The 15,281-nt window shown below is 46.3% G+C and overlaps 2 long non-coding RNA genes across 2 annotated transcripts; one reads left to right on the top strand and one right to left on the bottom strand.

Annotated features, from left to right (window-relative positions):
- Window positions 1-221: 221 nt before the first annotated feature.
- On the bottom strand, window positions 222-8,037 carry LOC144367342 (uncharacterized). Its single transcript, XR_013426676.1, has 3 exons — window positions 7,909-8,037; window positions 6,345-6,614; window positions 222-1,680 (listed from the first exon to the last, which is right to left on the bottom strand). It is a non-coding gene; the product is annotated as an uncharacterized LOC144367342 (long non-coding RNA).
- Window positions 6,764-15,059, top strand: LOC144367341 (uncharacterized). Its single transcript, XR_013426675.1, has 3 exons — window positions 6,764-8,124; window positions 13,132-13,250; window positions 14,508-15,059. It is a non-coding gene; the product is annotated as an uncharacterized LOC144367341 (long non-coding RNA).
- Window positions 15,060-15,281: the final 222 nt, after the last annotated feature.

Here is a 15,281-nt window from a genome sequence, read left to right as displayed (position 1 = left end):
ACCATATGGGTCAGCACCAGGCCACACACAGCATTAGAACCCTCAGTACCATATGATGTGATTGGAACATGTGGTTTATAGAAAATTAAATTTTATAGCCAGACCAGATGCTAAGCTGCTGCCTGGAATCAATAGACTATCAGAAGTCCTGGAGAGACTAGTAAGCATATCATAACTATTAATTTATGGGTAGGTTTTTGGAAATAACTTCAGAGAAGGAATTGATGCTTGAAAGAGCTTTTATAATGCCAGATGGGGTGTGTGAGTTTAATCAGTCCTGAAAAGGGGATTGTACAATATATTTTTTTTAATTCACTATAATCTATGGATGAAGTCTGAGATAAACCTGGAGACATGAAGGAAATCAGAACTTAACCAAAGTGATACAAGAAATGATGATCAATGCAAAGACAACTAGAAGCTCTTCTGTGATTAAGTGTGTTGATGGGCAATAGGGACAACAGACCTGCCCAGGGTCTAGTCGCTGGGCAACTACATGTGAAAGCAAAGGCCAGAGGGAACCTGGCCTAACCCAGAGAGTATCCTACAGCTGCCAGTTTGAGATTGGCATTTTACAGATGAAGAAACAAGCCCAAGATAGTCAAGTGACTACATTTCCCAACTCCTGCTTCGTCTCAAAAAAGGGACATTGTATAACGTGCTCCCCACCTGCAGGTGACAACTCACAGTGTAAGAACCAAAGGATAGGAAGCCAGGTCAGTTTAAAACCAACCCACCAACCCAGTCAAAAGATGGTGGTTTCATCCTGTTAACAGGAGTGAAAGTAGCTCAATAGAAGTCTTAACAGCATTGTCATGTAGTTTGGTCCATGTAATGTGGTCCCTAAGTCACTCTCATTTGTTCAGCAGTGTTATTGGCCATCTACTATGTGCCAGTAAGTATCCATTAGGATAAAATTTAGTTTTGTTCACTATATTCCTAATTAAAAACCAAAACAATCCTAGTTAAAGCCTTTATATTATTATGATAATACAAATAAGAATTGAATAATTCATTTTAGCTGAAAGACTAGATTCTATTCACCTAATCTAAACCCTTAATATGCATACAAATCACTTGAGCATCTTGCTCAAATGCAGATTCTGATTTCATAGATCTGCCATTCCTGTATGTCTTATACCCTGGTTAGGTTGGTGCTGTTAGTTTAAGGGACCACATTGAGTAACAAAGATCAAGGCCCGGGGTCCCTGAAAAGAAATCAGGAAGAAGTTCAAGTTTCTGAGTACCACCCACCCATCCCCCCACCTCCCAACACACACACACAGGAGCCAGAGGTGGCTGCACAAAGGCTTATGGAGCACACTAGTTTCCTGGGCTGAGATGATGGAGATGAATGGGATGGCTGTTTTGTCTTCTTCCTCCAGGTCTCCACAGACTTTATTTATTCACAGGTTTAGGACCTTCGAAGGCTCTGGCTTAGCTGTCATAGATGATGCTTCTCCTCTTCAGGAGGCAAATGGGGAGCTCTTGAGGGAACAGGACCAATGATTCTTTGGGGGCTTCCTGAGGCAGCTTCCAACAAGTAGAAGAAGTGAGCATGACATTTTCTCCTTTGCACGTCATTTCCTTCCTGCTTTACTTGTAGTTAGGCCAAAACTAGGTGAGCAACAGCTCTTGGGGGGACCACACCCACCCCTTGTTTACTTCTGTGTGCTGTCTCTAAGGGAAAAGGAGATAATGAAATTTAGCTTAACCAAGCTGTGGGTTGGAAGTTATAACCTACCTAATTCCTTAATTAAGCTATCAATTAAGGCTGTGTCTATGCCACCTGCTATGCCTGGGCCTTGTGCCATGTGGAAGTGCCAGCTCTGACAAGCCTGTCCCCATAGAACCCAGGGCTCAATCAATCTACAATTATGCCTCTCCTACCTTCCCCATGACTTTCTCTTAAGGGGTTTTTAAAAGATCCACTTGGAGACAAGTGTCCCCACTCATTTTCCATGCACAGAGAGTTACAGAATGTCCAAGACAACCAGCAGATTTAGCTGGGCCTTTTGAGGGTTATACCTTCCCCAAGGAGACCATTTGTGTTGACCAACTGCACAGGGGCCAGCAACCTTTCTTGCTGTCAAGACCCCGAGTTCAACCCCATGGAATAGCCTTAGGTAAAGATCTCAAAGGGAAAGGAAAAAAAAATGGAGCAGAAGACAGAAGTATGAAAAGAAAGATCCGTTGCAAATTTCTCTCTCTAATCGAGGTGAGTGTTCAGTAGCATTAAATGTTGAATGAATGCATGAGGGAAAACAAAGAAACCCAGGAAGGAAAAAATGATGTTGTGAGAACCTGGATGTTCCCCCAAATGCCTTAGTTGCTTAAGGTTCTTGTCCTAAGCATGCTGACACATCTGCAGCGTTTGCCCCTGAGACGGGGAAGAGCAGCTCATTCTGAGGGATTGTAGCCAGCTCCACAGCTGCAGAGAGACCTCCTTCAGGGCATAGAGACTCCAGTATCATCCAAAGCCTGGACAAAGACCGCTTTCCTGGGACTTTCAGCACCACATGCCCCTAATCTGTCAAGTTGTTGGTATACCCAGGACCTGTGCATCACCCATGTTTACCCTGCTGTGAGCAAGTGGGGGCAATGAATTATGCAGGAGATGTGTCATTGGTCATGCCAAAGAGCCTCCTAAAGAAGTGGCATTCCAGAGGGAAGACTGGACCTCCAACCTTGCTCTGCTCTTCACCTTGGGCAATGTCTATCTCAAGAGTTAAATGCATCCCCATTTTCCAATGAGGATGACGCCAAAGGTCACTGAAAGTTGAACCACTGACCAACAGTGGCTCTGCTGTACACTGGCTAAATGAAAAATGAGGAGAAGCCACCCTTCCCTGTCGAGGAAGTACCAAAAGTCTGTTTTAGTCAGAAGCTAAGCAAGCATCGTACATGATCAGCTTGGATGTTTTTCTAGGTCATTGGAAGGAAAGAATGAATGCCCTGCATTTCCTTCTTGCTTCCCTTTCCTTCTCCCTTCAGTGAGCAAGCACTTTGTGTCAGGCAGTTTCTCGGCACTGGAGCACAGCAGTGTGGGAACAGGAAAGCCCCAGGCTCTCCTGTGCACCATCCCAGGCAGGAAGCACACAAGGCAGAGCCCTTGGGGACTGTCAGAATCAGAGGGCTGAGGAACAACCAAAACCTGGGGGAGGGAAGGAAGGCATTGGGTGAACTCTCCAGGAAGACCACCCTGAGAAGTTGCCTTGGGGAATGGCCTGGAAGGAGCTGAGCAGCAAGCCCTTTAGATACCCAGAGAAGACTCTCTAGGGCAGAAGTAAGGACAAATGCACCCATTCTGAGGCAGGAGGGCAACATCAGCCAGGCTGAGCCAAGACCACAAAGGGCTGGAACTGGGCGGGGGGCAGGTGGGACACAGGAGCCAAACCCCAGCATCTGGGTTCAGTTACATGCATGACCACTGCCAGTGTCATGGCACATGCAGACCTCTTATTGTACCCACCTCCCTGTGAGTGGCCCTTGGGGTACCTGGTACAGAAATTGTACCAGGATCATGAATTTGCTAGAGCTCGGCTTTAATCTAAGAGAAATGGGAAGCTTTTAAGCAAAGCAATCCCCTTGCTGCTGGATAAAAAGACATGGGGATGAGGAGGTGAGTGGCAGCAGGAGAGGCATCTGGGGTTCTTGGCTGTTAACAGAGGAGCATCAGTGGTGGCTCAGACAGGCCCCCAGCAGTGAAGGGGCAAAGAATTGAAATCTGAATATATTTTGAAGACAGAACTAAAAAGTGTTGCCCTTGGGTAGAGTGGAGGCTGAGAGGAGAAAAGGCTGGGATGATTCGGGATCTTTGCTTTTTGCAGGTCTGCTCTGTCAAATAATATGAAGGGTATTAACCACAGAAAATCTAAGTCTTTTTTTTAAGTATGTTTTTCTAGCACGACTTGTAGCCGGTTGCCCTTGTGACTACTGAAACAGTGCGCTGTGCCCTGGCAGACGCAGACGTCTTGGTATACCCACCTCCTGTGAGTGGCACTTGGGGTACCTGGTGCAGAAATTGTTCTATAGATATTGTTCCATCAGAAGGGAGTCGGGAGGCTCTAAGCAGTATTTGAAAGCCTCCTGTAAAGGAAATCAGTTACCTGGGATGTTTGCTGATTAGGGAAACCCATTTTGGGGCCTAGCTTGAGTGAACTAGGGAAGGACAGCAGGGTTGCTCTAGTTGGTGCCCTGAAGCTCCCTCGTACAACTTGGAATCTTCTTTCAATGGATTTGAGTTTCTCTTATCTTTCACTAAAGGCTATCTTGACCCTAGGTGCCAGGCAGGTGCCAAAACACAGAACACTAACAGCTGGAGATCTTAGTCACTGCCACTCAACTCTGGGAACCTGAATCCCACCGGAAGCAATGCCCTGCACTGTACAGGGTGGTCTGCTTAGGATCCAGGTGTCACCATTTGGCAGCAGATGCAGGCTGATAAAGCTCAGCTAACCCTAGGGGATTTTTTGCTTTGCGGCCAGCAGTACTGACCTCCTTTTGACAGGCCGGGCAGATCCCATGAGCCCAGACCTCAGGTGAGCATTTTTTAGCACTTGACTGGTAGAATGTAGATTAGAGAATATTTCAAGTGTTATGTAAAAATAAATGAAGTCTGGGGTTTAGCTCAGTGGTAGAGCTTGCCTGATACATGTGAGGTCCCAGATTCTGTTATTAGCCCTATGAAATAAAGTAAAAAGAAAAAAAAAGAGAGAAGTGACAAAGAATCAGATAAATTTGGGAAACATCTCAGTAAAGGGAAGCTTTTTTTTTTTTTTGAAACAGAATTTCTTAGAATCTATAATATGCCACCAATAGCAGCCTGCATGTCCCCCCCCCCAAAAAAATGTATCCTTTTTCATATCTTGTTTGACATCAGACCCATTTTCCTGTAATCATCTTGGCTGAACAGTATTCTGATGACATCCTCAGGAATATGCTGTCCTAGACCAGAGTTGCTCAAAATGTGACCTTGGAGTGGGGCCATTTGGAAGAAGACTTGTCACTCATCAATAATGAGGTAAGGACAGAAATGAACAGCTTTCAGAGGTCTTTATAGCAATTTGACTGAGTAATTTCTATATCTTGAACCTAATCATAAAATAGTGGGGCTTATGTTCCTTTGTTTTATTAACTTCACTTTCCTAGAAATTAATTTTAGGGTATTTTACCAAAAACAAACAAAAAACCATCCATCTGTAGCTCACTGAAGATAGAAAAACTGGTCTTTTCCCTCCCACTTAAGAATGCCTCCACCAACACCAAGCCACCAACCAGCTCTTGCTTATAGGACCAGAGCACAAAGGTTAGCCCAATTGCCTGGCCACACGGCTTCCCACAGCCCTAATCCTACATGGGGCCTCCTTGCCTTAGGTCACATCTTCATCCGCCTGTGATTTTTGTCACATGAGTGTGGATTCTCAGAACCCTGGTTCCCCGCAGTGGGCCATCCACTCCTAGATGCATAATGAGGATCGAAGGAGCCCTTGTCTGAGAGGGATTCCCCGGAAGAAAGACAGCCTCAAGTGATTGGTGTTGGTGTGTGCAGCTCTGCTCAAGTGCCTGCCCCTCCCACCTTGGGTGCATGGCTGACAGCCTCTGAAAACTTAAGGAAATATGACAGGCTTTCAGGAATGGAGGCTGCCCACAAAAGAGCAGAGCCCGGGAGGAGTTAAGCACGTGGGTTCCACAATGCTTGGCTTTTGTTCTCCCTAATCAGGCTGGTCATGTGGCTTTTTTTTTCCTCCTCTTCCTAAGAGTTCTCCAATGGAGGACTTCAGTCTTTTAAAAACAGTAATTTCTGTAACAATGGTAATTACTTTAATTGGAGTTCTTTAAAGGTAGATCCTTCTCGCCCACCTCCTCTGCAGCTGTAAAGCATGTTCTGATATATTGCATTACTCCAAATCAGAGGGGTATTGTTCTTCCTTATAGCTATTAATGGGCAATGGAGTAGGGGAGTAAAAAAAAAAAAAAAAGAAAGAAAAAACAACTTCCCAAACTTGCTATTTTTCAGTGTAGAATAATTGCAAATAATTTCTCTTTGTTTCCAGGTAATAGTAGACAATCAGCTTTATAAATGCTCATTGCATAGGGGGTTGGCCCACCATGAAGGTCCTTCACATGGCATTAGAACTCTCAGAGTCCCCTCCTGGCTCCCTTTTGTCCCATCAGCCTCCAGAATCTATTTGGTGTTCTCATTTATGGGGAGCTTATGCTGTTTAAAATGAAAGTAGTTGGCCCTGCACTGGGCCTTGTGCCCCTAGATAGCCCCATTCTTCAGAATATTGTTGGAGTTGCTATACTGTAAGTAGGCAAAATACTGTAACCTGTGTCCGTACCTAGAAAGTGAAGGACAAGGAGTCACCATGGGAGGAAACAGGGTGGGTGGGAGAAGGTGGAGGGTGGCAGTGGACGACATCTTCCTCATCGCCGCACGTTCTTCTGTTGTGTGACATGGAGCCAGAAATGGCACGCTCTTTAGTCTTTGGGTTCTATGTATGTCAAGTTTGATCTCCTGGCTACAGTTGGGCAAAGCTGTGTGAAATGTCCCCATCATGTGCATGTAGAAAAGGGAAACCAGGAACTCTTGACCTTTGCCTGTCAAACTCCTTGAAGAACAAAAATGAGTCATTTACATTCTGTGTTCTTATGCCTTTCATGGTTTACTGCCCTTGCTTTGCTCCTTGTCCATATTTTAGGAAGATTAAAAGAAAGTTTCCCCTCCAATTTTCTATCATCCTATTTATCCATCCATCCCATGTTTATACCTCCATCCATCCATCCATCTTATGTTTCTGACTCTATCATCTATTTAGCATTTTATCTAACCATCATCTATCTACCTATTCATTATCTGTCCATCCATTCACCCTGTACTTATATCTCCATCCATACATCTGTTCTTCCTATACCTTAGTCTGTTACCTGTTTATTCATCCACCCATCATCTATTTATCTACCATCGTCTACTATCCATCTATCCATCTCTCCACCCATCATCTGTTTATCTATCATCTATTGACCTATCCATCATCTGTCTGACTGTCGGCCTATCTGTCTATTTGGAATCTATCTGCCCATCAACTGTTCACCTGTACATCATCACTATTGTCTATCTCTGTCATTCATCACTAGCCTGTATATCCAGGCCTCGATGGTCTGCACCTGCCAGTGAAACCATACCTTCCCACAAACTCCCCATCTACCTGTCAATCATATGAGCTGTTTATCTTGGGGCCCCTCCTCGCCCAGGCTTTCAGCCTTCCTGAACTGTCTGGGGTCTGAGTTTGAGGTTTGGGGGTCTGGGTTCTGTTAGGCAGGTGTGTCATAGAGCTGTGCAGCCATCCTTGCCCCTCAGGTTGCTGCCCCTTTTGCACTGCATTTCAAATATGAGACAGGCTTCCCTTAAAGTCTTATACCTAATGTATGAAATATGATATGTCAAGAGCTTTGTAATGAAAAAAAAACAGTGAATTAGGATTGTAAAGAAATTCTTAATATATTAAGCCTAAAAAAGCCATTTAAAAAAAAAAAAAAGTCTTATACCATGACAGAAGCCATACTGTCCTGAAGAGCCAGAGATCAAAAAGGAGAAGGAGGCACAGCACAGATAACTCATAAGCTGACTAGATGTGGCTATTAGAGCTTCTTGGTGAGTCTGTCTTGGGGGTCGTCTCATTCAGGCACCCCAATTGGCCTCCAGGTGGTCTTCATAGGAAGGAGGAGCCCTCTTCCTCCCCTAGGGGGTTTTGTGTACAGCCCCAACATGGGCCTAGCCCAGCTGCCACCTGGGCCCAGGTCTCTAATCCTCATTTCCTTTCTCAAGACCAGTCTTTCTCCAGGATGACTGACACAGAGTGTCCACTGTGTTTGACAGGGACCACCCTCAGGATGCTCACTTACTTTTTGGTCCATTAGACAGGAATGGCCCATCAGAACACAGCAGTCCAGTGTCAGCATTCACTGGGACACAAGCCTAGGGCAATAGCCTTCCCGTGCACTGAGACACAGTACACCCTGCCAGGTTCCTGGTTCTGGACTTTGCTCAGCCTTACAGGAAGATGGTGCCTTCTGGTGGGTTCTCCAGCCCAGGCCTGGCCTCCTACAGATTCAGCAAAGGTCAGCTGTTGCCACTGCAAACCTATTCCCTTGGATTTTTCAGAGATCTGAACAAAGGTTTTTATAAGCTGTTAGGGGCCAAATTGTGTCCCCCTGAAATCCATATTTTGGAGTCCTAACCCCCACTGGGACTGGATTTGGATTTGGGTGTTTAAAGTGATAGCTGGGTGCAGTGATCCCAGCTACTTGGGAGCTGAGGCAGCAGGATAACAGATAAGAGTCCAGCCGGAGCAACTTAGCAAGACCCTGTCTCTAAATAAAAAAATAAATAGCTAAAGTTAAACCGGGTCCCAGGGTGGGGCTCTAATCCAATAGGACTAGTGTCCTTCTAAGAAGAGAAAACCCCAGAGACCTCAGTCTATCCATATGTGCAGAGCAGAGGCCATGTAAGCAGGAACTGTGTACGAGTCAGGAGGAGAGGTCCCCCAAAGAAATTAACCCTGCTTGGGCCCTTGACCTGGGCCCTGCAGCCTGCAGGAGGCTTCCTCTAAGAATCTGTGAGAAAATGAATTATTTAAGCCACCTGTCTGTGGCCTTCATTGTGGCTGCTCCAGCAGAATCAGACACAGTCACTCTCTTGGACTCATCATCTGACCAGCTCTCCTCGACAGTGCCTATGCATGGTTTTTACCTGGGATTCCTCTTTATTTTCACATCTTTTGCCACGGGACAGGTTGAGAATTCCACAAATCAGCTGCCCTTCACTGAACGGTCCTTCCTTTAGCTTATGTTTCTATTTTATTAGAAGCAGTGAGCAGGAATCAGATGCCCCTTCAACACCGACTGCACACCTCCTTAGCTAGGTCACCCAAGATGGAGTACAGTTTCCACTTTCCTCATTACTTCAGGCGACAGTGCTGGTGAACTTCTGCCTGTACTCTATGACTGTTCGTAATCACACTTTGTTCTTCCTTTAAAGATCTTACTTGGGGCCCCCTCAAGGACATGCATGCTTCATATAAGCACTTTTCCATTTCTCTGCAGGTTTGCATTGACACTTTCTACAAAGTTCTTCCAGTCCCATTCAAATATCAGGTTCCGTGGCCATGCCTGTCCTCTCAAGTTTCCATTACAGCAGCAGCCTCTATAAACTACCCCAACAAATTATCCCTGGCCATGGCTTCTTTAAGCAACAGTAAACATTTATTAGCTTGCACAGTTTGGGAAGCACTGAATCTGAAGCTATGTAGCTGGTTGCTTCTGGCCCCACATCCCTCTGGAAGCTGCAATCAGGACCTTGGCTAGGGCTGTGTCGCTGGGAGGTTCCACTGGGCTGGAAGATCCGTCTCTGTGATTGCAGAGTTAGAAAGGGGTATATATACCCCTATATAGGGGTAGGAAGGATAGTAGAATGAATCAGACATTATTACCCTATGTGCATATATGACTACATGACCAGTGTGATTCTACATCATACAACTAGAAGAATGAGCAGTTATACTCCATTTATGTATGATGTGTCATTTATGTATGAGACCTGGGGGCCTCATCTTGTATGTCCTCAATAGCAGTTGGCTGTCCCCAGAGCAAGTGACCCAAGAGAGAATAAGGTCAACCATGAGTCTTATAAGAACTAGTATCAGAATAATACTGTAATTTCCAAGCATCCTATTGGTTACCCAGGCCAGTCCTCTTCAGTATGGGAAGAGACACACAAGGGAAGGGACCCATGAGCCCCTGTGGGAGCCCAGAGTCTCCTGTAGGTGTGACTTTTGGCAGGTGGGTTAACATCTCTGAGCCTTCACGTTCTCATCTATAAGGTTATACAGGAAGTAGTTGAATATCCCCTAACTTATCTGGCTACTTCCTCATCACAAGACAAAGTCCCCCTCTCAGAAATCCCTACCTGCAAACTCTCTGCCCTTCTAGCCTGCTTCATTTGAGTTCCTTCCTCTCTCTCCTTTTGGCAGGAGGGAGGCTGTGGATTAGTTTATTATACTCATTCTTACATGCAGGTCACAGCTCTTAAACTGTAGCCAGAAATGGAAGGTGCTGGACCTTCAACAGAGAATGAATAAAGAAAATGTGGCATATATACACAATGGAATATTACTTCAACCTTAAAGAAGAACAAAATTATGGCATTTGCTGATAAATGGTTGAAGCTGGAGAATATCATGCTAAGTGAAATAAGCCAGTCCCAAAGAACCAAAGGCCAACTGTTTTCTCTGATATGCAGATGCTAATTCAGAATAAGGTGTGTGGGGGGGGTGCTAAGGAAAAAACAGAGGTATTTTGTATTAGGCAGAGGGGAGTGAATGGAGGGGAGAGGTACAGGGGTAGGAAGAATAGTAGAATGAATCAGACATTATTACCCTATGTGCATATATGACTACACGACCAGTATGATTCTACATCATACAACCAGAAGAATGAGCAGTTATGCTCCATTTATGTATGATGTGTCAAAATGAATCTACTATCATGTCTAACTAATTAGAACAAATTTAAAAAAGAAAAAGAAAGAAGAAATGGAAGGCGCTGGAGGAAGAGAACCTCAGCCATGCACAGGGACTCTGGGAGTACAGAGCATTCGCCACCTCATGCTGTCATTCCAAGCTTCTTCATGCCACCTGTCACTCAAGGTGCCACTCTATTGCATTCCTTCAGAATCTTCCAGAGTAGATTACTGATGAGAAAATGGAAAGGTCATGTCATTCTCTTTAGGTCACATGGCTCATGGCAGAGCCAGGATTTGAAAGCAAGCCTTTCTCTGCAGCCATGACATTTCTAGAACATCAAGTAGCAGCTTGTCTGTGGGTGGCTTCTCAGCATTGCAGAAAGAATGAGTGGATCCTTGCTCCTGCCACTGCTGCTGTCCCTCTATGCCATCACCACAGCCCGCTTGCCCCGTGGCCTGGACCACCTTTGTTCATGATGGTTAACGGGACCTGGTTGGGCACCATTGTGACCTCTGCTGGAAACCAGCTTCCTGTTCCTATTCACAGGAACAGCAGCTTCTGCACCTCTGTCCTGTCTCTGAGCAGCCTCAGCCAGAGAAGGGCCAGCAGAATGGGGTTGCTCACCTGCTTCTGTTCCTGCCATCATAATGGAAAAATGGCAGCTTGCTTGTGTGTGAAAGGTGAACTATGAGAGTTTTGCTCATGTTATAAGGAGCACTCATGGACTACGCCATGGCTAGCTGGGTGTGACTTTTGGCAGGTGATTTAACGTCTCTGAGCCTTTATGTCCTCATCTATAAAATGGAAATAAGGATGATTGCTTGATATGGAAGTTCTTGCAGGATTCCCAAACTCCTATGCCTTCCCAAAAAGAACAGTGGGGCTCTCTCCAATCTGTCATGGGGAAGTCTTCAGGCCAAGCAGCTTTCCCAGCCATTTGGATAATTTGAATACAGATACAATCAGCAGTTTTCTAAAACATATCCCTGAAGTTTCAGAGAAGTCCTTTATTATTGTTTTTTGAAAGGCCATTTTTCATTTGTTGTGTCTTTACCTGCACTTCTTTACTAGAAGGTGAAGAAACACGTCAGGCCTCAGTGGGCCCTTCTGAGGATAATCGTCCATAAGTCCAAGGCTCTTCAGTCTTCTTTCCCTTGCCCCCATGTCATTTGTGACCCCTCACCCAGCACAGCAGTGGTATATAGTAAGTGCTCAGGAAACCAGACTGCCTCCTGATAGGTTCATTTCTCATCCTGCTTTACCTCTATGATACCCCTCTTCCAGCCACCTGCTACTGCAGTTGAAGCAGAAATTCCCACTTGGTAACCTTGGCCTCCCTCTAGCGGCTTCAAGGGTGCCCTGTTCTGCCCAGCCTCCTCCAAGTCCTGAAGTGTGTGTGTTTTTCAGCCCTGATGAACTGTTTCGACACTCAATTAGAAAGGTGTGCTTACACATCCAAGTGTGAGGAGGAAAATAAAACTCCCATGAAAATATCAGCTCAGCTCTGATTCTATTGTAAATTATGAATCTCACCCAGCCTTGCCGCCTGGACACTGTCCTGGGGAAGGGCTAAGTGGAGACCCTCTGTTTCCAGCGCCACATCAGGGTTCAGCAGGAGAGAGCCATATCAATCCAGTCTGCGTCAGGAGCTTCTTTGTCATTCTTTTCAGTCTCCATTCAGGGAAAAGAATGTTTTTAAAATTGAGGACAAAGCTTTTGGGGAAGGCTGCGGGAATGAGGACTCTTTGTAGCGAGCTCTCAACAGAGAAATCTGTTTTTCTGTGTCAGATGTCCCCAGTATGAAGCCTCCCCTGAACATCACTGAACACAGAGCCCTGATAAGCGCTGTTTTCTGCCCAAAGCACTTTGTTCAGCAGCTGAGTGTAGAGCTTGGGACTTGGACCCTGTGTGTCGGTGTTCCCAGACAAGCTTAGCCATCTTTACTCTTCTACGTTTTGTGTGTGTGTGTGTGTGTGTGTGTGTGTGTGTGTGTGTTTGTTTGTTTGGGTACCAGAAATTGAACTCAGGGGCATTCAGCCACTGAGCCACACCTCCAGCCTTATTTTGCATTTTATTTAGAAACAGGTTCTCATTGAGTTGCTTATGGCCTAAGTTGCTGAGGCTGGCTTTGAAATCATGATCCTCCTGCCTCAACCTCCTGAGCAGCTGGGATTATAGGCGTGCGCCACTGTGCCTGGCTCATCTTCACTCTTCTTGAGGGAGTGTTTCTGGTACCGTGGGTCCCTCAGTGAGGCTACTGTGGTTTGCCAACGGATGCCCTTGACATTGAGTTGCAGCCTGTGCCCCCTGAGTGCCATGGGCAGCTGCCCTCGGGCTCATGCTGTCAGGCCAGAGCAGTGTGTTCCTTCCTCTAGGAATCTGTTGCTCCACACAAATGTGGCGATGCCCCAGCAGCTTCTGGTGGTTATTTATTCATGTGTTCTCAGAGCCCTGCATGGCTGCCAGAGGGTTTATGGCCTCTTAAAGTTTCGGAGCCTCTGCTTTTATGGCCACTGTTTGTTGAAGAGAAGGGCCATTTGGGGAAATGATGGACTCACCTTCTGGCTGAATGATGGATGAAAGATTAGCTTGCCTTTTCACATAGAGCCTTCATGCCAGCCGGGCCTGGGACTCTCAGGGCTACCAGCTTGCCTGGAGATGAGGACTGTTCGATCCTGACACTGCCCGTGTGCTGGCCTGGTGCTGTGTTTCCATCATGCTAAGGTGAGCCGCTCAGAGGTTCCTCTGAGGACATGCACCAGGGATTAGGATGCAGAGGGATGTATCCCCCGTCATAGCCATGTTAAAGAGCGTTAGATGCCAGATTGGGTGCAGTGCCAGCCAGCCTGATGGACCCCTGGGGGTAAGAATCAGATGTCTTAGTCAACTTGGGCTGATGTGTCAAAGTACCCTGGATTCAGTGTTTTAGACACAAGAGACATTTATTTCCCACACTTCTGGAGGCTGGAAGTCCAAGGTTGGAGTGTCAGCAGGTTAGGATATGGGGAGGGCTCACTTCTTCCCAGGGGCGGTCTGCTCATCCTGTCCTCAAAAAGTGGAAGGACTGACCACGGGTTTCCTGGGCCCTATAGAAGAGCACAAATGCCATTCATGAGGGCTCTGCTCTCAGGCCTCAATCACCTCCCAAGGGCCCACCCCTCATACCATCCACTGCCCTAGGGTTAGTTTTCAGCACATGAATTTGGAGGGACACAAACACCCTGTCTGCACACAGGGACTATGGTCACCATCATTAGGAAAAGGGAGCTCAGGAGTATATGGTCCTGGCTTGGCTCATTTCCATCTGTCATTTCCTGGGGCCCATAGAGGCCAGGAACAAGAGCAAATGGGACATCAGGACGGCTTCAACACTAGTTGTCTGTGTCCTAGTCTGGGTGGACACTATGACCTGCCCTCTCTCTGCAGTTACAGCCTGAAATAGGATTTCACCTGCTTCCAATCAGCTGCTCTGTGAGTGAAGGCTACATAGGGGAGCAACCAAGAATAGGGCCAGCTGTCAGGCAGTGTGGGAGACACAGAGCCACCACTCCCCACTGTGTGACTTCAGAGTAAGTTGTACCTGCTTCGCGTCTCAGTTGCTAATTGGGGCTAATAGGATAACCAGCTTACATACAAGCAAGGTAAAGTAGGTAAAGTGCTCAGCACAGTGGAATTACCCACTCCACACCCCCAAATATCCATGCCCCAAGCCCTGGAACCTATAAAGGTATCATGCTTCATGGCAAATATAACGAAGGTTATGGACCTTAAAATAGGGAGATCACTTTGCATTATCAGGGTGGGCCTAATGGAATCGGATGGGCCCCATTATGTGCTGAATTGTGACCCCCCAAAAAATTCATATGATAAAGCCTGATCCCTCATACTTCAGAATGCAACAAGTTTGGAGATAAGGCCTTTAAAGAGGTTTAAAATGAGGCTGTTTGGGTGGGCCCTAATCCCAAATCTCTAATCTGATAGGTGTCATTATGAAAAGAAGAGATGGGGACACAGACACATGACCGTGTGAGGACCCAGGAGAAGGCTGCCTTCTACAAGCCAAGAGGAGAGGGATCAACAGGCCAAGCCAGGACCACACACTCCTGAGCTCCCTTTTCCTAATGCTGAACCAATGCTGAACCTCGACTTCCAGCCTCCATGACTGAGGAAATGAACTTTTGTGTCATCCACCAAGTCCGAACTGCTCTGTTACAGTAGCCCTAACATGCTACCATAGTTCCCATTTCCATCATGGTTTCAACTTAAAAAAGAAGCAAGCTGAGCTGGGCATGGTGATGCACACCTGTAATCCCAGTGGCTTGGGAGGCTGAGGCAAGAGGATGGTGAGTTCAAAGCCAGCCTCAGCAATTTAGGGAGGCCCTAAGAACTCAGTGAGACCTTGTCTCTAAATAAAATACAGAAAAGGGCTGGGGAGGTTGCTCAGTGGTTAAGCACTCCTGGATTTAATCTCAGTACCCTCCCCCCTAAAAAAAGCTAGAAATACGGAAATACATTGCCTGTATCTATATGTGAGCCTTTTGGGTGCATGTAGTTCCTTGCTTTCTTTATCCTGAGCAACCTGTTGAAGGGAGGGGAAAGTCACGAGCACCTACTGTAGCTCTGAGGACCAGGTGAAGCTCTGCCCCCTTAGAATCGGACCTCCCACAGCCCCAGCAGGGCACACCTCTACTCAGGAAAATTTACCCATTAAAAAGGAGATTGCCTTTTGCTGGGGATCTCTGCTGACTTCAGGAA

The sequence above is a fragment of the Ictidomys tridecemlineatus genome, chromosome 10 (assembly GCF_052094955.1).
Source record: "Ictidomys tridecemlineatus isolate mIctTri1 chromosome 10, mIctTri1.hap1, whole genome shotgun sequence".
Classification (NCBI taxonomy): Eukaryota; Metazoa; Chordata; class Mammalia; order Rodentia; family Sciuridae; genus Ictidomys; species Ictidomys tridecemlineatus.
The sequence above is the reverse complement of the archived record's forward strand: the minus strand, read 5'-3'. Positions and strand labels throughout refer to the sequence as shown.